The sequence below is a fragment of the Hemiscyllium ocellatum genome, unplaced genomic scaffold (assembly GCF_020745735.1).
Source record: "Hemiscyllium ocellatum isolate sHemOce1 unplaced genomic scaffold, sHemOce1.pat.X.cur. scaffold_2695_pat_ctg1, whole genome shotgun sequence".
In the NCBI taxonomy this organism is placed as follows: domain Eukaryota; kingdom Metazoa; phylum Chordata; class Chondrichthyes; order Orectolobiformes; family Hemiscylliidae; genus Hemiscyllium; species Hemiscyllium ocellatum.
In genome coordinates, this window is record NW_026868166.1 from 8,481 (window position 1) to 30,764 (window position 22,284).

At 48.6% G+C, this 22,284-nt stretch overlaps 1 long non-coding RNA gene and 1 pseudogene across 1 annotated transcript; both read left to right on the forward strand.

The window, feature by feature from the left end:
• The first annotated feature begins 3,277 nt into the window (after positions 1-3,277).
• The window catches only part of LOC132812388 (zinc finger protein 850-like), a 42,416-nt pseudogene continuing 23,409 nt past the window's right edge, over positions 3,278-22,284 (forward strand).
• On the forward strand, positions 10,981-14,551 carry LOC132812389 (uncharacterized). Its single transcript, XR_009643606.1, has 4 exons — positions 10,981-11,289; positions 12,170-12,355; positions 14,271-14,376; positions 14,489-14,551. It is a non-coding gene; the product is annotated as an uncharacterized LOC132812389 (long non-coding RNA).

Consider the following 22,284-nt stretch of genomic DNA (forward strand, 5'->3'; position numbering starts at 1 on the left):
ATGACATGTTGTGGTTCTGTTCGCCGAGCTGGGAGTTTGTATTGCAGACGTTTCGTCCCCTGTCTAGGTGACATCCTCAGTGCTTGGGAGCCTCCTGTGAAGCGCTTCTGTGATCTTTCCTCCGGCGTTTATAGTGGTTTGTCTCTGCCCACTTCCGGTTGTCAGTTCCAGCTGTCCGCTGCAGTGGTCGGTATATTGGGTCCAGGTCGATGTGCCTATTGATTGAATCTGTGGATGAGTGCCATGCCTCTAGGAATTCCCTGGCTGTTCTCGGTTTGGCTTGTCCTATAATAGTAGTGTTGTCCCAGTCGAATTCATGTTGCTTGTTATCTGCGTGTATGGCTACCAAGGATAGCTGGTCGTGTCGTTTCGTGGCTAGTTGGTGTTCATGGATGCGGATCGTTAGCTGTCTTCCTGTTTGTCCTATGTAATGTTTTGTGCAGGCCTTGCATGGGATTTTGTACACAATAAGGACTGCACAAAACACTACATAGGACAAAGAGGAAGACAGCTAATGATCCGCATCCATAACACTACTATTACAGGACAAGCCAAACAGAGAACAGCCAGGGAATTCCTAGAGGCATGGCACTCACCCACAGATTCCATCAATAAACACATCGACCTGGACCCAATATACCGGCCACTGCAGCGGACAGCTGGAACTGACAATCGGAAGCGGCAGAGACAAACCACTATAAATGCCGGAGGAAACAACACAGAAGCATCACAGGAGACTCCCAAGCACTGAGGATGTCACCTAGACAGGGGACGAAACGTCTGCAACACAAATTCCCAGCTCGGCAAACAGAACCACAACAACGAGCACCCGAGCTACAAATCTTCTCACAAACTTTGAATACATAACATGGCTACAACACTATGATATAACTAGAAATAATTATAAATCAAATTTATACAGTCGTAAATAAATACATATTGCATAGTAACACTATGATATATCCCTGTCCAGTATGACTTTTACTGTTCAGTTAAACGAAACTTGAAAGGGTTCAGAAAATGTTAAAGATGTTGCCAGGGTTTGAGCTATAGGGAGTGGCTAAGTAAGCTGGGGCTGTTTTCCCTGGAGCATCGGAGGCTGAGGGGTGACCTTATTGATGTTTATAAAATGATGAGGGGCATGGATAGGGTGAATAGACAAGGTCTTTTCCCTGGGGTGGGAGAGTCCAGAACTAGAGGTGAGAGGGGAAAAGACATAAAAAGGACCTGAGGGGCAACTTTGTCAGTCAGAGGGTGGTGCGTGTATGGAATGAGCTGCCAGAGGAAGTGGTGGAGGCTGGGACAATTGCAACATTTAAAAGGCATCTGGATGGGAATATGAATGGGAAGGGTTTGGAGGGACGTGCTGGCACATCGGACTAGATCAATTTTGGCTATGTGCTCGGCATGCACCAGTTGCACATAGGGTCTCTGTGTGCTATACATCTGTATGACTCTCAATGCTGTCCAGGCGAGTCAGTGATGTTATAACAACAACACTGGACCAGCAATCCAGAGGCCCCAGGCAAATAATCTGGGCTCATGGGTTCAAATACCAGTAAAAACAAACCTTGGGGAAATTAAATTTATTTTTTTAAATCTGAATTGAAAACTAGTCTCAGTCATTGAGAGAATGAAACTTTTCTGAAAACCCATTTGATTCAATAACGGTCTTCAGGGAAGGAAACCCGCTAGCATTAACTTGGTGCTGCCTGCATATGATGGCTCACGTGCTTGACTTTTAAAATGCCCCCTAAAGTCTGGCAATCCTCTTGTCTGAAGGGCAGTTAGGGACGAAAACATTGTTGGCCTTGCCAAAAAAAAAAGCCCACATTCCATGAAGGAGTTTTTCTCGAATGTGACTTCACATCTGCGAATGGGTCACATCAGAACATCCAGACAAATAAGCACCAAAATGTCTGGTGCTGCAAGAGTACAGCAGGTCAGCCAGCATCTGAGGAGCAGGAGGTTTGACGTTTTGGGCATAACCCCTTGATTAGGAATGTGGGGTGGGCCCAAAGGGACTGAGAGATAAATGGGAGGGAGGTGGGACTGGGGGAAGGGAGCTGAGAATGCTATGGGTAGATGAAAGCGGGGGAAGGTGGTGACAGGTCAGACAGGAGGGTGGAGCAGATAGATGGGAAGGCAGATGGACAGGTGGGACAGTTCAAAAGAGCATTCCCAAGTTAGAGGGTTGTCTCTGGGATTGGGCTGGGGGGGGGAGGGGGAGAATGATCCTGTATGGTTGGAGGGTCCCAATGCAGAGGCATTCTTCCTCCAGGTATCAGGTGGCCTAGGACACTGCAACCACATGGCATCAACATCGAGTTCACCAGTTTCCTCACATTCCCTCCCCCCTCCCACCCCAGCTCCAACCCTCCAACTCAGCACCACCCTCTTAAACTGTCCCACCTGTCCATCTTCCTTCCCACCAATCTGCTCCACCCTGTCGCCATCACCACCCCCCCCAACCTGCATCTACCTTACCCCCAGCCCCACTCCCACCTTCCTATTTATCTCTCAGAACCCTTTCCACCCCTCCCCCTCCGCAATTCCTGATGAAGGACACGAGAGAGACACACACACACACAGAGAGACAGAGACACAGACAGCGATCTCGACCAATGCATCCAGCATATGCACCTTTCCTCAGTTCACCTCCTTTCACTTCACTTCCTACAAACCAACAGTTTAATCCCAAAATGAGAAAAGAAATGGAATAGGAGGGGTGAGAAGAGAGGGTGCTGTACTCACAGAGGTTGATGCAGTCTGGGGTAACACTCAATCTTCATTCAGAGAGAGAGAGAGCAGCAGGAGCTCATGCTCCAACTTCCGCATTCAAACAATGAGGGGGTGCTCTGATTGGTAGGAGGACCATCCTTCCTTCCGGTCCTCCAAGGCTCCCCATTGGTCATGCCTCCCCGAGTCGAGGTGAAGGGACGGGCGCGTGGGTGGTGGGTGCAGGAGAGAGGTCACGTGGGCGTGGGCGTCACAACGACCAGCGCCGCCACGTGACCCGCGGCGCGGTGGACCAATGGGAAATGATTCCTGATGAAGGGCTTATGCTCGAAATGTCGAATTCCCTATCCCTGAGATGCTGCCTGGCCTGCTGTGCTTTGACCAGCAACACATTTGCAGCTGTGATCTCCAGCATCTGCAGACCTCATTTTTTACTCGGACCAATGGGAAAGGCTGGAACGCCGCACGGACGGGCGCTCCGTCCAATCAACGCACGGCCTTTGTGACGACGGCGGTCCCTCGATTCACGTGATCGGTTGCTCCTGCATATGCGCCGTTGCGGGGGTGGGTTAAGGGAAGCTGATATTGTGTTGGTGTGGAGGGTCGCTGTGTCCAGGAAGAGGTGAGTGTGGTTCAGTCAATGAGCATCAGTCAGACCCTGCTGGAGCATGGGGGGGGTGGGATATTAGGTACAGCAAGAGTTAAAGAGTGTGTGGGATGGAGATTTACAGCTTTTTTTAGGTAATAAGTCCCTTTCTGGACAATACTGGGGGATGGGTAATATCAGAAACAGCAGAGTGAGAATTGAAGAAAAGTGTGTGTGTGTGTGTCGGGTGGAGGTTTGCAACACTTTTTAAAGTTAAAAATCACACAACTCTAGGTTATAGGAGAAAATGAGGTCTGCAGATGCTGGAGATCAGAGCTGAAAATGTGTTGCTGGAAATGCTCAGCAGGTCAGGCAGCATCCAAGGAACAGGAGATTCGACGTTTTGGGCCAGAGCCTTTCTTCAGGGCTTATGCCTGAAACGTCAAATCTCCTGTTCCTTGGATGCTGCCTGACCTGCTGAGCTTTTCCAGCAGCACCTTTTCAACTCTAGGTTATCGTCCAACAGGTTTAATTGGAAGCACTGGCTTTCAGAGAGACACTACTTCATCAGGCAACTTGTTAATATTTCAGATAATGGAAATGTATTGCTGGAAAAGCGCAGCAGGTCAGGCAGCATCCGAGGAGCAGGAGAATCGAGGTTTTGGGCATGAGCCCTTCTTCAGGAATGAGGAAAGTGTCCTCATTCTTTCCTCATTCCTGATGAAGGGCTTTTGCCCGAAATGTCGATTGTTTTTTTTTCCCTGCTCCTCGGATGCTGCCTGACCTGCTGTGCTTTTCCAGCACCACTCTGATCTCCAGCATCTGCTGTCTTTTTGGCCTGGAGGTTTTACTAGCTACCTGATGAAGGTGCAGAGCTCTGAAAGCTCGAACTTCTAAACAAATCTAATGGACTACAACCTGGTGATGTGTGATTTTTTTTTTACCTTTGTATACCCCAGCCCAACACTGGCATCTGCATATTGTAACTTGGTTGTTTTAGGGAAGTTCTACAGAAACTAGAATGATCTGTTCTGAATTCCTGTCATGTGCAGGCAGCAATGACTTTTGTAATCCCCTTTTCACAGGATATGAGAAGAGCAGCTTTGCAGGTAGAGCTCCCCAACGGAGTACCATGTGAAGGTCTGACAGAGCCCCTTGATTCGTGGGACAGGAGAGACGTCCCTCTTTCAGTCCAGAAGGGGAAAATTCTTTGAACGTTTTTGTCTGCTTCAGTAGGCTCTTAAAGTATCATCTTTACCTGAACCACAGGGGCACGTGCCTGAGCCAGTTTGCCCACTGTGGGGAAAGGAAGTCTCAGGAGGCATTCCGCGTGCCATGGAGAAACTGTGGAAGTGTGGGGATTGCGGGAAAGGATTCAGATCCCCCTCCGTGCTGGAGATCCACCGCTGTGTCCACACCGGGGAGCGGCCCTTCACCTGCTCCGTCTGCGGCAAGGGCTTCACCCAGTCGTCCCACCTGCTGTCCCACCAGCGGGTCCACACCGGGGAGAGGCCATACGCCTGCTCCGAGTGCGGGAAGGACTTCAGCGACTCGTCCACCCTGCTGCGGCACCAGCGGGTCCACACCGGGGAGCGGCCCTTCACCTGCTCCGTCTGCAGCAAAGGCTTCACCCAGTCGTCCCACTTGCTGTCCCACCAGCGGGTCCACACCGGGGAGAGGCCGTACGCCTGCTCCGAGTGCGGGAAGAACTTCAGCGACTCGTCCACTCTGCTGCGGCACCAGCGGGTCCACACCGGGGAGCGGCCCTTCACCTGCTCCGAGTGCGGGAAGGACTTCAGCGACTTGTCCACCCTGCTGCGGCACCGGCGGGTCCACACCGGGGAGCGGCCCTTCACCTGCTCCGTCTGCGGCAAGGGCTTCACCCAGTCATCCCACCTGTTCTTACACCAGCGGGTCCACACCAGGGAGAGGCCGTTCAGCTGCTCGGTCTGCGGCAAGAGCTTTACCCACTCGTCCAACCTGCTGACCCACCGCCGGGTCCACACCGGGGAACGGCCCTTCACCTGCTCCGTCTGCGGCAAGGGCTTCACCCACTCGTCCACCCTGCTGTCCCACCAGCGGGTCCACACCAAGGAGAGGCCGTTCAGCTGCTCTGTCTGCGGCAAGAGCTTCACCCACTCGTCCACCCTGCTGACCCACCAGCGGGTCCACACTGGGGAGAGGCCCTTCAGCTGCTCGGTCTGCGGCAAGGGCTTCACCCGGTCGTCCACCCTGCTGCAGCACCAGCGGGTCCATACCAGGGAGCGGCCGTTCACCTGACCCGTCTGCGGGAGGGGCTTCGCTCAGTCCCAGCACCTGCTGCAGCACCAGCGGGGGCACAAGTGACGGGGCCAGCCGCTGTGAGTCACCGCCCAGGGCTTAACCCTGGGTGGGAGGGGGGAGGGTCACTGCAGTTGCTGTGCTCTCATCCCCTTGGCATCCAGTGACTCTGCGAGCCTGCGACTGCGCATTACCTCCTGAAGTAGAGATGTACAACACAGAAACAGACCCTTCGCTCCAACTCCTCCATATCCTCAACCAGTCAAGTTCCATTTGCCAGCAATTGGCCCTATCCCTCCAAACCCCTCCTTACACAGATACCCAAGTGGATGCCTTTTAAATGCTGCAATTGTACCAGCCTCCACCACTTCCTCTGGCAGCTCATTCCACACGCAGACACACCACCCTCTGTGTGAAAAATGTTGCCCCTTAGGACCCTTTTTAAATCTTTCCCCTCTCACCCTAAACCTATGCCCTCTAGTTCTGGCAAAAGACTTTGTCTATCCCTATCCATGCCCCTCATGATTTTATAAACCTCTCTTAAAGTCAACCCTCAGCCTCCGATGTTCCAGGGAAGACAACCCCAGCCTGTTCAGCCTCTCCCTGTAGCTGAAACCCTCCAACCCAGGCAACATCCTTGTCAATCTTTCTGAACCCTTTCAAGTTTTGCAACATCCTTCCGATAGACCAGAAGTGCACATAATACAGAGGAACTTCGATTATCCAGAATTAGATGAACCAGCACGGTGGCTCAGTGGTTAGCGCTGCTACCTGACAGTACCAGGGACCCGGGTTTCATTCCTGCCTCAGGCGACAGACTGTGTGGAGTTTGCACATTCTCCCCGCGTCTGCGTGGGTTTCCTCCTAGTGCTCCGGTTCCGTCCCACAGTCCAAAGATGTGCAGGTCAGGGTGAATTGGCCATGCTAAATTGCCCGTCGTGTTAGGTACATTAGTCAGAGGGAAATGGGTCTGGGTGGGTTACTCTTCGGAGGGTCAGTGTGGACTGGTTGGGCCTGTTTCCACACTGTAAGGGATCTAATCGTCAAGTGACTGAAATACACCCTGCATGTGTCCTTTGGATAATCGAGGTTCCTGTGTATTCCAAAAGTGGCCTAACCAACGTCCTGTCCAGACCCCAACCCCTATACTCAGTGCTCTGGCCATAAAGTGATCTGTAGAATCTGCGGGACTTGCTTAATCCTGGAAGGTAAATCACGTGTTTCTCCTTCTCTTGCAGGTGGATCCAAGATTTCACTCTCTGTCCCATTGAGTCTCCAGTCAGGTCCTTCAGCTCAACTGGTCTCTCTCAGTATTTCTGACCCATGTGAGCCTCTACGCACCTCCCCTTCACTTGCTCACACTTGATTTCCCTTACAGCAGCATTCCCTTCAGTTCCTTTCTCCCTGACGTCTGTATCCAGCTTCTCCTTAAATGCCGTCCACCTCGACCTGCTACTGTGGGGGTCAGTCCCGCTGCAGACAGAGGTCTCTCCTTTGTAACCTCTTCAAAAGATTTACCACTGACTTCCCCCTTCAGTCTTTTCTATTTCTGGGTCTCCCCGCTGTTGCGAAACTTGGAAGGGTTCAGAAAAGATTTACAAGGATGTTGCCAGGGTTGGAGGATCTGAGCTACAGGGAGAGGCTGAACAGGCTGGGGCTGTTTTCCCTGGAGCGTCGGAGGCTGAGGGATGACCTTACAGAGGTTTACAAAATTGAGGGGCATGGATAGGATAAATAGGCAAAGTCTTTTCCCTGGGGTTGGGGAATCCAGAACTAGAGGGCATAGGTTTAGGGTGAGAGGGGAAGATATAAAAGAGACCTACAGGGCAACTTTTTCATGCAGAAGGTGGTGTGTGTATGGAATGAGCTGCCAGAGGATGTGGTGGAGGCTGGTACAATTGCAACATTCAAGAGGCATTTGGATGGGTATATGAATAGGAAGGGTTTGGAGGGATATGGGCCGGGTGCTGGCAGGTGGGATTAGTTTGGGTTGGGATATTTGGTCGGTATGGACGGGTTAGACCGAAGGGTCTGTTTCCGTGCTGTATATCTCTTGACAAAGCCTTGTCTGAGGGTGAACTGTCGTTCCCGTTGATGTGGGTGGTCCCCAGTCTGTTGTCCTTTTCCTTTCCTTTCTCGGAAAGGACGTCGCGGACATGGGCAGTGTTCCCGAGCCCCGCTCCGGAACGGGCTGTTCCGTCCTCTTCCAGCCCCCGGTGGGGGGGGAAGGGGCAGCTTGAGTGCATTGGGAGAGTGGGCCGTTCACCGGGAGGGTGCCAACGGGACGGGAGAGCGGTACCGATAATGGGGCAAGGGGGAGATGCCTCAGACCGCCAGAAACACTGGGGCAGCTGCTCGCGTGCTCCTTTTGGATCTCACAGCACAGGGAGGCCATTCATCTGATTACCTCCCCGTCTCTGTGTCTTTCTGTCTCTCTCTCTCTGCATCTGCCTCTGCGTCTGTCTGTCTCTCCGAGGTGACAGCGGGTTCCAGCATATTGCTGCTTGCTGGGTAAACCTGTTTTTCCTCTGTTTTCCCCCTCTCTCTCCTGCTCAAACCCCTGAACTTCAGGCCGCCCCTGACCTTGTCACTATCAGTGAATAGGGAACAGCTTTTCTTCCTCCACCTTATCTGAACCTATCACAATCTTCCCCACTTTCACCAGTTGTATCTGTGTGTGACCCTCTCTTTCTGTGTCTCTTTCTCTCCTAAGCCCCCTCCCTCACCACATCCCATTTACCCACCCCCCCCTGTCATGCTCCCACTTTCAAACGGTCTCGTTGTGTTTTCACTGCCTCTTCCCCATCGTTTCCGTCAAGCACCTCATCTCACGCTTAGAACCCCTGCAGTGTAGGAGTAGGCCCTTCAGCCCATCCAACCCACACCTCACCCAGACCTCTGCCTGTAACCCTGCAATTCCCATTGGCTAACCCACCTAGTCTACACATCCCTGGGCACTATGGGTAATTTAGCATGGTCAATGCCCCCTAACCTGCACATCCCCAAACACTATGTAATTTAGCATGGCCAGTCCACCCAAACCTGCACATCCCTGGATACTATAGGACAATTTAGCCTGGCCAATCCTACACTAAGGGTGGATTGGCCATGCTAAATTACCCATAGTACCCAGGGATGTGTAGGTTAGGGTAGATTGGCCATGCTAAATTACCCAATCCTACATATCCCTGGGTACTGTTAGGATAAAATAGGTCAAGGGAGGGTGGAGCTATAGCTGCTGTTTGGGGAATCGAAACTGTAGCTGCAGCTGCTGCTTGGGAAATCGAAACTGTTGCTTATGTGGCCAGCTCAGCTGCCAACGCCCAAATGAGCTCAATAACAGGAAACGCCTAGCAAACGCGAAATGTCCTAATAAGGCAATGCTTAGTAGCTCCGCGAAGCTCTGCTTAGCAAAGAGTATAGCAGGAGCAGATTTGGGAGGGGAAGGCAGAACGCGCCTTCTCCAGTGAATGTAGGGTGATTCACTGTATCAGCTACGATTCTGCAATAAAGTCTGCTTGTGCCAAACAATTGAGCGTCTGTTGTCTCTCCTCCTAAAACGAACATGCATGGACAAATTCTGTCCTAACAGTACTATGGGTAATTTAGCATGGCCAATTCACCCTCACGTACACATCCCTAGGTACTATGGGTAATTTAGCATAGCCAATCCACCCTCACCTACGCATCTTTGGATTGTGGGAGGAAGCCAGAGCACCCGGAGAAAACCCTCGCAGGCACAGGCTGGAAATGTGCAAACTCCACACGGACAGTCGCCCCTGAGGCTGTAATTGAACCCGGGTCCCTTGGCGCTGTGACCACTGAGCAACCCCTTATAATCCGCCTGCGTTAAGTTCCTTTTGTCACCTGGAGGAATGTTACAGGGGGGAGCGGGGTTTAAGTCTTCTCTGAGCTGAGAGAGGACACAGGAGATGCTCCTCATCATGCTTTCATGTGTCACATTGCATAATTCTTAGATTTTACATGTAAATGTCTAGTTGGGGTTAGAATTCTTGTAAATATAGACAAACGGAAACACTTGTTGAGACATTTCACCAAACCCCCAAGTAGGCAATTGACATGCCCGCCCCTGAAAAGAGAACCTTTTGGGGGGTCAGAGCTGACATTGAGAATAGCGAAATGAACACTGTCCCCGTCGTGTTTGTATTTTTGCTGACAGAAGGGCAGTTTGCAGTCAGCAGGAACTGTGGGACTAGAGGCTGCGGGCCAGGTCTGCGCTCGGGAGCGTAAATCCCAACGGGAACCAGAGGCGTTGCTAACGTTTAAGCCAGCTGAGCTTAGCAAGAAAAGGCTGCGACCCTGTGCTTGAACTGATCAGCCGAAACTTTGGGCGTAGCCAAGGAGATCTGAAGGCGAAGCTCACGGGAGGGTCTCCTTTCTCAAAAAAAACCAGAAAACATGAGGGATACCAGGAAGAATTCCGCTGAATTCCAGAGAGCTGTGGCATGCCGTTGATTTGGTACAATGAGCTTTTAATGTGAACTCTCATGAGGGAATGCAAACGAACTCAAGTTGAAATGTAGCTCCGTAAAGTGTTGTGTAACAGTCATAGCGTTGACCGTTGTTGAACGTTTTGATGCGGTCCAGTTTTTCTTTTGTTTTTTAAAGATGAGATGATGTTTTGTGGTTTTTGGATGGGTTGGGGACAGAGTGGGAGGTAGGGTGGGCTGGGATCTTCCATGTTGATGGGATTTGACAGTGAATTTTGCTTCGTCAATTATTCAGACTGTGTGCCTGGAGAGAGGGAGGGTCAGACCCTTGGGAAGGGTGCTGGCGGGGTGTGAGCGGGAGGTGAACCTTTGCAATGTCCAATCAGAAGGCTAAGTGTTAAGATAACAAGAGCCGATATTTATCAGTCGATAAGTGCAACATGTAAGCAGTTTGTTCATATGCAGCTCAAAGGCTGTCCCCAAAGTTAAACTTAGTATGGCGCCTACCCACTCAATCCAGTTACCCACCCCATCTCAGGGTGGATATGTGAACTATCACTAATTTTCTTCTAACGAATAAAACATTTAAACCTAGCTGTTCAGGAAAGCAAACAAGTTTAAAACTACAGCCGTGCTGCAGTTAAACTCAATAGACTTACTCAGAGCAAAATACATGTTCCCTGAACGCAGTTGAAAGTTAACATCGTTGTATTAGATGTCGGAATATCTGTTTAAATGGAGCCGTGAGCTTTCCCAATGTAGACAGGGCTCCTCGAAACGTGGCAGTGTCCCCCCTGCAGCTGCAGAGCGAGACAGGAGAGTTTGTTTTTGTGAATGAGCAGTTGTAGCGCGAGGTGGCTGTTGCTTGGTGACGGTGAGGCTCCCCCGGCCCCGCCCATCCCCCCGTGCAGACGTCACGCGGGGGTGAAGGCGGTTGGGAGGAGAAGTCGCTCGAGCGGCGAAGCGGCGGCCGTTAGGAAAATGGCGCCGTGCGGCCCGGGGCAGACCCCCGTCACTGGTCACCGCCGCCTTCCTGGTGCAGCTGCTGTGTCACGGCCACACCGGCCGGCTGTACAGCAGGCAGGAGCCGGTGACCATTCTGGAGGCGGATGGGGTTAAGGGCCTGCTTGGGAACTGGTCGGCCGCCTGGGTGGTGGAGTTCTACTGGTCGTGGGGCGGCCCCTGTGTCAACTATGGGGCCACCTGGAAGGTACTGGGCCCGGGAGGTGAAAGGTGAGGCAGGTTGTGGGGGGGACGGAGGGGAAGGAATGTGGGGCCTGTCCTGTCATAGTCACATTTTACACTCACTTTCCATCTGCTTTTACTGGCGCTTGTGCTGTTTACCCCTCACTGTGTTTTAATCCTTGTGCTGTTTACCCTTTGCTGTTACTTGTGCAATTGTTGAGGGTAGTGTGTAAATACTAGTGAAGGATACTATGCACCAGCATGTATATGTTCCTCAGTTATTGAAGGGGCAGGACCTGTTGAGAACGGTTAGTAAAGCAGGTTCTGCACTAAGTCTTGTTAACATGGATATGTTCATTGGAAAAGTTGACTTTTTATTATTTAGAGTCGTAGAGATTTTCAGCACGGAAACAGATCCCCTCAGTCCAACCTGTCCACGCCAACCAGATATCCTACATTAATCTAGTCCCCATTGCCAGCACTATATCCCTCTACACCATTCCTATTCATATACCCATCCAGATACCTTTTAAAGGCTGTAATTATACCGGCCTCCACCACTTCCTCTGTCAGCTCATTCCATACCTGCAGCACCCTCTGCAGGGAAACATTGCCCTTCAGGTATCTTTTATATCTTTGTGGCCTCACCCTAAACCTATGTCCTCTAGTTGTGAAGGTCACCCCAACACGGAGGTAAAGACTTAAAAACTTTGCATTTGTCTGGCTGCTCAATCAAATATTGAGCCACATGGGGGAAAAAATATCGCTCTGCCCTTTTTGATCTCCAATAGACATTTGGAAACTTAAAATCTGTCAGTAACACCAGCATTGCTACAGAGCATATTGTGTACACTCCTCGGTGTCAACAAGTAGCGCACATGTTTGCTAATGTCACCAAAACATTGGGCGTGTTCCTTATTGTCGGCAGAAAGGGGGCGAAACCTACTTTTGACACTGGAGGACCGGAAGGAGACTTGTCCTCCTGCCATTCGGAGCTCCCCTATTGGTGAACGCGGAAGTTGGGCCATGAGGTTCTGAAGTTCCTGCCCCTCCCCTCTCTCAATGAAGATTGAGCTTCACTCAGACTGCAGCTTCCTTCCTCTGTCCAACGTCTGTGAGTACAGCACTCTCTTTTCTCACCCCCTTTTCCATTTACGTTTCATTCTGGGGTTCAATTGTTGACTTGGAGCAACTGAAAGGACTGGGAGTGAATCCAGTGAGGGGACAGACTCTGGAAAAATTAGTCCAAGCCTTTGTCTCAATTGACAAAATAGACAGGCAGGAGACTGGAAGAATGCAGCAAGCCAGGCAGTATCAGTAGGTGGAAGAGTTGAGGTATCTGGTGGAACCTTTGTTCAGGATTGGGGGTGGGTATAGGGAGAGCTGTGGAACAAGGGTGTGCTGGGGGCAGGGTGATGAAGTGAGGATAGGTGGAGACAGGTAGAAGGTACAATAGACAATAGGTGCAGGAGTCGGCTCTTCTGCCCTTTGAGCCAGCACCACCATTCATTATGATCGTGGCTGATCATCCTCAATCAGTATCCTATTCCTGCATTATCCCCATAACCTGGTTGGTGAATGGGAGGAAGGAATCTAGTTGGCAGGGAAGAGTGGAAAGGGCTGGGAAGTGAGTTGGGGGATGGGATGGGAGATTATTTGAAATTGGAGAACTTAGTGTCGAGTCCTCCGGGCTGTGGACTGCTCAGACAAGATGAGGTTTTGTTCCTCCAATTTGTCAGAAGGGGAGTGGGAAGGGGCATTAAAATGGGTGGAGACTGGGAAGTCCGCTCAGCCTCTGTGGATCCGGCTGTGATGCTCGGCAAACCATTCCCCAAGTTTACGCTTGGTCTTCCTGACGTAGAGAAGACCACAACTGGCAAAGCACAGTGGGTCGAGCAGTAGGACAGTCGTAGTTTGAGGCACAAGCTCTTCATCAGGAATGATGCGTGGATGTTCAGAGGGGCATCAGCGTCCTTCTGTGCCAGTTGTCAGACAGGTGCAGCAGGCAATGAGCAAGGCAAGTGGTGTGTTAGCAAGAGGAATTAAGTTCAGAAGTGGGAATGTCTTCCAGCAGTTAGGAGGTCATAGAATATATTCAAGGCTGAGTTCATGTGATTTTTATGTGGATGCTTGTGGGGGAAGGCAAAAAAATGGTTGTAAGACCAGTATCCAGTTTTAAGACAGTTCCAGAGTCAGACAGCACAGAAACAGACCCTTCAGTACAACTAGTCAATGCTGACTATGTTCTCAAACTAAACCACTCCCACCTGGCAGTGTTTTGGCCCATATCCCTCCAAACCTTTCCTATTCATGACGTTACTGTACCTGCATCCACCACTTCCTCTAGACATTTAGTCCTCACGTGAACTACTCTGTGTAAAAAAAAAAATTGTGCCCTTCAAGTCTTTTTAAAATCCTTCTCCTGTCACCGTCAAAATTTGCTCCCTCATCTTGAAACCCCAACCCTAGGGGAAGGACACCCTTTGTTCACCTCATCTCTCCCCTCATGATTTTATAAATGTTGATAAGATCACATCTCCACTTCCAATGCTCCAGTGAAAAAGTCCCAGCCCATCCACCTAGATGAAGGTAGAATCCTGTCCCTCAGGATTCCCTCCAACAATGTGCCCACCACTGATGTCAGGCACACTGATCTATAGTTCCCTGGATTGTCCTTACCACCCTTCTTAAACAGTGGCACCACGTTAGCCAACCTCCAGTCTTCTGGCACCTCACCTGACATGCACAGTATGCTCTATGGAGATGCTGTTTTTGATGGATTTAAAGTGTCCAAATGCCACAATTTCTCCCCCACTCACTTGACATAACCGTGCAGGCTCCTCGCTGTTTGATGTTCATGTTACTTAGAACCCTCATGATCATATCAATCTCAATGAGGTCACCCCTCAACCTCCTGTGCTCCAGTGAAGACAGTCTCAGCTTCTCCTTATAACTCAAACCCTCCGGTCCTGGCAACATCCTGGTAAATCTTTACTGAACTCTCTGTAATAGTATTCTTCCTATTACAGGGCCACCAGAAGCCTTCTCAGTACTCTACAAGTGACTTCACCAACATCCTGTACACCTTCAACATGATGTCCCAACTCCTTTTATTCAATGGTGTGAACAATTAAGGTAAGTGTGCTGAATGTTTAACATCAATCTACATTTGTCAATATATCATATCAGTTGCATGACACTGTGACCTTTTGCTCTTAACTCTGCGTCTTATGATCCTGCTCCACAGCTACCCGATGAAGGAGCAGCGCATCGAAAGCTAGTGCTTCCAAATAAATCTGTTGGACTATAACCCACTGTTGTGATTTATCAACCTTGTCCCACCTAGTCCAACAGCAGCACCTCCACCTCCTTTCTAATGAACACAGCCCATACCTCCCGGTGCTGCCAGTAAACTGCCGATGAAATGATGCAGTACCTGCACTCCTGAAAAGTTTATAATTTCTAACGAAACCAGCTACTCATTCACTGCTCCATCTGATACATGACTTTGGAAACTTAGTGCAGGAGGCTGCAAGAAATGAGCAGCTTTAAAACAAAAACCGCTTGGAGCTTTCAATGAGAGCTTGAGCCCAGCAGTACATTCTGGTTACCTTTATTGTGGCCCAACATTGTTACAGCTGCAGATGCCCCCAGCAAAAGGGCAGAGAAAGAGTAGCTGTGTTTTAGACAGCTCAACAACAGGGGGAGGTGCAAGGGGCAGGGCAAGGCCAACAGCAGGCCCCCGCACTACGCCTGCGTTGCCTGCACAGTTTACAAAAATCCCTTCCCCTTCAGAGACTCCCCACAGTGTGGAAGCTGGCCACTCGACCCAAAGACTACACACCGATCCTCCAAAGGGTAACTCACCACGCAATTCCCCTACCCCTATTGCTCAACATTTACCCCTGACTAATGCACCTAACCTGCACATCCCTGGGCACTATGGGTATTTCAGTACTGTCAATCCACCTGAACCTGGACAACTCGTATATGCCAACCAGATATCCCAACCCAATCTAGTCCCACCTGCCAACACGGGGCCCGTATCCCCCCAGTTGCCTTTTAAATGTTGCAATTGTATCAGCCTCCACCACTTCCTCTGGCAGCTCATTCCATACACGTACCACCCTCTAAATGAGAAGGTTGCCCCTTAGGTCTCTTTCATATCTTTCCCCTCTCACCCTAAACCTATGCCCTGTAGTTCTGAACTCTCCCATCCCATAGAAAAGACTTTGTCTATCTATCCTATCCATGCCCCTCATGATTTTATAAACCTCTATAAAGGTCACCCCTCAGCCTCTGACGCTCCAGGGAAAATAGCCCCAGCCTGTTCTGTCTCTCCCTATAGCTCAAATCCTCCAGTCTTGGCGACATCCTTGTAAATCTTTTTAGATTAGATTAGATTACTTAGTGTGGAAACAGGCCCTTCGGCCCAACAAGTCCACACCGACCTGCCGACGCGTATATCACCCAGACCCATACTCCGGGGGTTTGCAAGGACTGCCACAAACACTACGTAGGACAAACAGGAAGAAAGTTAGCCACCAGGATACACGAACACCAGCTAGCCACAAAAAGACACGACCTTCTATCCCTCGTAGCCCAACATACGGATGAAAAAAAACACCACTTCGACTGGGACAACATCTATCCTGGGACAGGCTAAGCAAAGACATGCCAGAGAATTCCTAGAGGCCTGGCACTCCAGTCACAACACCATAAACAAACACATAGATCTAGATACCATCTATCAACCCCTCAGGAAATGACATCACCACAAACCCCAGGAACCCTATCCAGGACAAACATATAAATCGAAAGCAGGAGACAACAGCTTCGCTTCATTTGGAGGTCGCCACTGATGACGACCCCGAGCCAGGTAATGAAACGTCTGGATATCAAACCTACAGCTCAGCGAGCAAACCTACACCCTAATCCTCAACCTGAGCTACAAACCTTGCAAAGTAGAATGTATTTGCAAACATCATGCTGCAAATACAAACCCACCCCCATGGATGATCTATCTCGTGTGTGCATGAGATAGAGAAACAGTCTATGTCCGTGCTGTTTATCTCTATTTGATAATCGTTGCTTTATTTCTGTTGGTGTAAATGTTGTTGTAATTCATAGCTGGATCCTCATAGGTGTAAGGGTGACAGAATTCCTCAAGTAGGGCACTGGAAGATTCCTGGGAGACCCCTATTTCTGGTTTACTTCCTCATGAACAAACATTAAGCACGTGTACCTATTTATTTACGATTTTGTTTTATTTTTCTTGTTTGATTCCCTGCTATGACTACACCTTGTATTAGGATAGTTGACCGGCTGGGAGATTGTGGCTTGGGTCTTGATTGAATATTTTATCGTTCCCGAAGTTATAAAAGGCGGGGTCAAAGCTTTAGCAGAAATCCAGCAGAGCTGAGAACAGACCGACATCTTAGTCTGTGGGAACAGGGAGATCAACAGAGGATAGAGAAATCAGGTCCTGAAACCAGACCACCCTGTGATCAGTGCTTTGATTAGAGGCATCCTTCTACATCAGTCAATGCCAGTTGTCAGACAGGTGCAGCAAGGCAAGTGGTATATTAGCAGGCTGAACTGAGATTAGAAGTGGAGATGTCTTCCTGCAGTTAGGGAGTCATTGAATTTATTCAAGGCTGAGTTCATCTGATTTTTGAACAACAAAGTGTGGATTTTTATGTTGTGTGGATGAGGTGTGTTTTTTTGTGGTTTATGTTTTGGATACAGGAAGAGTAGACATTTTTTTAAAGTGGAAGGCAAGAAAATGGTTTTAAGACCACGACAGAACAGTTACGGTCAGACAGCACAGAAACGGACCCTTCAGTCCAACTATTCCATGCTGACTATGTTCTCAAACTAAACTAGTGCCACTTGCCAGTGTTTGGCCCATATACCTCCACACCTTCCCTATTCATGTACTTATCCACGTCTTTTATTTTTTTTTAGAAGATATTTTTATTAGAAATTTAATATTTTGACAGATTTACAAAAATAAACTGAACTTTCAAGCACAAACATTAATATAAAAATAGATCTTAAATATATAATCATCAAAATTCAAAGGAATGATACTAAAGAAGAAAGAAAAACAATGAAACTCAGTTAACTACTAATCTAATCCACAATTATCCAGAGTGTATAGTTGAGTCACTTACATCCTTCAAACAAGAGAAAATGTTCTCTAATACACTCATAACAGTATAATAAAAAGGAAACTATTTCCAAACAATAAGAACAAAAAAAAACATGTTTGAATGGAGATCCTCCCCCTTGTTCTCAGGGGGCCTTACTTCCTTTCTAAAGGTCCACCATATCCTCTCCCAAACAGTGTCCCACCCTTGACCCGGGCGCTCCTTAATAGGATTTAGATATAATACCGAGCTAGAGTTAACAGTGAGTGCCCCACCCCCACCCCTCCCCACCCATACCTGAGTATATCTGATAGCATCAATGCCACGTACAAACACACATAACTATAAAATTACAACTCCAACAAATTACAGTTAAGTATAATAACATAAAATAGCAAGGGAAGACAACCCTGCTCCCAGAAGCAAAAGTAAAGTAGAGTAAAGTATCCATTTCTCCCCACGGCGTGTGGAAGAGGCAAGCCAACATAAATTGTCTCTTACGATTTATTTAAACGAGTCTAAAAGTTCCTTAGCCTCTTCTGGTGATCTAAAATTATACTCGGATCCTTCGTGGTTAAAGCATAACGTCGCTGGGTAGCGTAAGATGAATTGAATATTTAAGTTCCTTAGACATTTCTTCACCTCATCAAACGCCTTCCTCCTTCGGGCCAAAGCCGGGGAGAAGTCCTGAAATAACATAATCTTGGATCCTTCATGGATCATGGCTTTAGGATCCTTTCCAAGATTTCTGGAGGCATCCAGGAGTATCTGCCTCTCCCTATAACTCTGCAGCCGGAACAGGACCGGGCGTGGGCGCTGGTTTGGGCCAGATCCGCGTACTGCGACCCGGTAGGCCCACTCCACCCTTACCCGGTCAGTTTCAGCCCCCAGGTTTAAAAGCTGGGGCAGCCATCGCTCCAGAAATGCTGCTAATTGTCCCTTCTCTTCTTGTTCAGGGAGGCCCAGAAGACGGATATTCTTTCTCCGATTTCTATTATCCAGGTCATCCATGTAGATTTCAAAGGCCCGGACTCTCTGCTCCAGAGCTCGCACCTGTTCTGCAGCTGTTTGTGCTGCAGCCTCGGAGGTCGTGGCCTTTAGCTCCGCCCCCTCCACTCGGCCCTGCAGTTCCTCAATAGCCTGGCTGTGCTTTTGTAGCTTTTCTTCGAATGAGTTCCACCTCTGTCTGGATTCTGCGATGAAATTGACGAGTGTCGTTTCCAGCCTGGCAATCATCTCTTCAAGGCCTGTTTTTACATCAGCTGCAGCCGGAGGAGTCTTTGTTTTCTGAGAGCTGCGGGGTCCCTTTGGTTTACTCATTATCCACTTAATATTAAACTGCTTAAATATAATAGTAAGCAGCTAATTAAGGTTAGAAAATTTTTTTGGGTGGTTTGGTAAGTGTGGTGGGGGTGAGTAACTCACTTTACCCAGGTTTTGGGAAGAGCACTGTAAACTCAGACTTGCTGAGTCGCCGCCATCTTGGATGCCCACATGTCTTTTAAACGTTGCATCTGAACATGTATCCACCACTTCCTCTTTACATTCACTCAATACATGAAACACTCTGTTATAAACAAACTTTTCCCAATTCTGTCCATTCCATGGATTCATTCTCTTTCCTTTCAGTTGCTGCAAGTCATAAATTGAAGCCCAGAATGAAAAAAATGGAAAAGGAGTTGTGAAGAGAGTACCCTACTCACAGATGGTTGACACAGTAAGGAGGGTGGAGTCTGGAGCAAACCCGAAATGTTGATTTTCCTGCTCCTCGGACGCTGCCTGACCTGCTGTACTTTGCCAGCACCACTCTAATCTTGACCCTGATCTCCAGCATCTGCAGTTCTCACTTTCTCCTGTAAGAAATCAGCAGTTTTAAACCAAAAACCTGTTGCAGTTTAAAGCTCTCATTGAGAGTATGAGCTCAGTGTGAAGTTCAGGTAATCTTTATTGTGACCCAACTTTGTTACAGCTTCAGAATCTCCCAGCAGAAAGGTGTAGAAAAAGTAGCAATGTTTTAAAAACAGCTGAAGGTCAAAGTGCAACTCCTCACTTTCTTCATTATTGGTCACCACTGAGTTGTCCCTTTGTAATTGGATCCTTGGTGTAGCCTTAATCTGGAGGAAGTATTTCCTCACTCAGCAATTTCAACCTGTATCCAAGTAAGTTGGATGAGCAGCATAGAGTCAACCAGACTATTGTGGGTCTGGAATCACGTGTAGGCCAGACTGGGTAAAGGATGCAGCTGGGACGACTGCTCTGATAACTGCTCAAGTCTTCCCTAAAAAGGAACTGAGTGAATCAGATGGGGGTTTTCTTCCACCCCCACCCACCGACAATGGTTTCACCGTTAGATTCTGAACTCCAAATTTCTGACCAAATTCCAATTCCGCCATCTGTTGTGGGAATCGAACTCGGGAGCCACTGGAACTGGGTTGATAGTCCAGTTGGTAAAGGCACTCGGCCGTCTTTCTTTCAATCCTCCTGCAATGCCACGTGATCCCGCTGGTAGGTCAGCAAGGAGGCGGCCTGGGTAAAGGCCTTCCCGCACTCGGGGCAGCTTAAGGGCCTCTCCCCCATGTGGATCCACTGGTGGGTCTGGAGGTTGGAGGAATCGCTGAAGTCCTTCCTGCAGTCAGGGCAGGGGAACGGCCTCTCCCCAGTGTGACTGCGCCAATGAGTCTCCAGGGCAGACGGGAAACAAGCCTTTCCCACAGTCGCCACACTTCCATGGTTTCTCCACGGGGCGGGATTCCTCGGGTTTCTCCATGGCCGAAGCTTCAGCCGCACAAACGCATGTGGAGCTTCTCTCCACCGTGAATTCCTCTTTCCAAACCGTATAGCTGTTACACGCTCCTCACTCAGTGCACTGCAATGGTAGGGTCTCTCATCCAGTCCCACTGATGCTGAAAACGTACCCAAACAGGAACCAAACAGCTTTGCTCCTCACAGAATCGTAGTTGCAAACTGTTGCGGTCCCGATGGATTGGATTGAATGACTGTCAGACATGGACGTCAAAGTAAGGACTGCAGACGCTGGAGAGTCAGAGTCAGAAAGTGCGGCGCTGGAAAAGCACAGCAGGTCAGGCAGCATCCGAGGAGCAGGAGAGTCAATGTTTTGGGCATTAGGCCTTCATCTGTTGATTTTGAAACTTCCATCTTCAGATCCTGAAATGTAAAAAGAGATTACAAAAGTCATCACTGTCAGTGCAGGGTAGAAATTCTGAACAAGCAATTCTACTTTCTGCGGAAAGTTCTTTTCTTTTGTTATTTCACAAAATTGAAAGCACCATCCCACTCTCTCTCCCCCTCTGTTCTCACTCTGATCTAACTAATTCCCCTGAAGGTGCTGATTCAGGATCTTCCAGGGGCAGAAAAGCAAAAACGTCAAGACTGACATCTCTGAATTTTGGATAACTCCACCTGAAAGTTAATATCTTTCACAACATTGGGATACTGCTGAGAGGTGAGGAGGTCTGATTTTGGGAAGCAAAAAAAAAAGAGTTTGTGCCAATCCCTTCCCTTCAGAGAATCCCCAGAGTGTGAAAGCAGGCCACTCAGCCCCACAAATCCATACCGACCCTCTAAAGGGTAACAGACCCACACCTATTCCCCTACCCCTATTGTTCAACTTTTACTCCCTGATTAATGCACCTAACCTGCACACCTCTGGGCATGGTCAATCCATCCTAACCTGGACAAAGTTAAAAATCACACCACCAGGTGAGTGTTCAACAGGTTTATTTGGAATGACTCGCTTTCAGAGCGCTGATCCTTCAGGTGGTTGTGGAGAATAAGATCTTAAGACATAACTTATAGAAAAACATTATCGCGTTCTGCCACCGAAATGATATATTGAACAAACCTGGACTGTCAAGTCTTTTATCTTTTAGACTGGATTGCAGCTATCATTCACATGTAAATCCCAGACCTTCTTGCAAGGCACCTTATCAAGATAACTCGAGGTTTCATAGCAAAATGTGACATCTCAGTTCACATAATGCATTAAAGGTGTGAGGTCAGAGTCTGTCTGTGTCCCAGTCTTGAGTCAGACTGGTTCTATTTCCAAAGTGTAATTTACAAAATATTACATGGATTGACTGCTTACTGATTGTGTATTTTTTGAGCAAAATAGAATGTATCTGCAAATACAAATAGAGCCTTATTTCTGAACACGACCCCCCACGTCTGTCTGTTCTCTAACACGATTCATGGCCCGATCATTATCTGTACAAGTCCTTGTTTTAGCAAAAATGCAACCCCTTGCTTTGATTAAGGCTCTCTCTCACACACATACTCTATCTCTCAGACAGACACACACACACACCCCTCAACACTCTCTCACACTCGCAGCCTCATACTCCATCACACTTCCCTTTCCCAAGCATGCACACGCACACTTCTGCGCGCACACACACAAACTCACATGCACACACTCTCACTCTCTCATGCACACACACACACTACTGGCAGAATTATATTTGCAGATACATTCAATTTTGTTCAAAAAGCACACAATCTTCAGGCAGTCAATGCATCTAATATTTTACAAATTCCGACTTTGGAAACAGAACCAGTCTGATTCAAGATTGGAATACTGACAGGTTCAAATCTCACACCTTTAATGCAATGTCTGAGCGGAGATGTCTTTTTTTTAATAAAACCTTAAGTCAACTCAAGAACATTGTTACATATTAATGAACCAAAACCCGCACCCATTCTAAGAGATGAAGACTATCTCAGTTTGTTCAATATATTCTATTAATTGCATGACACTGATCTTTTGATATAAGTTCTGTGTCTTATGATGCTGTTTCATGAGGCGTATGTGTTGATGAGGCAAGATGGTACAGATGAGATGATAGAGAATTTCAGATCACCGAGGAAGGATTGA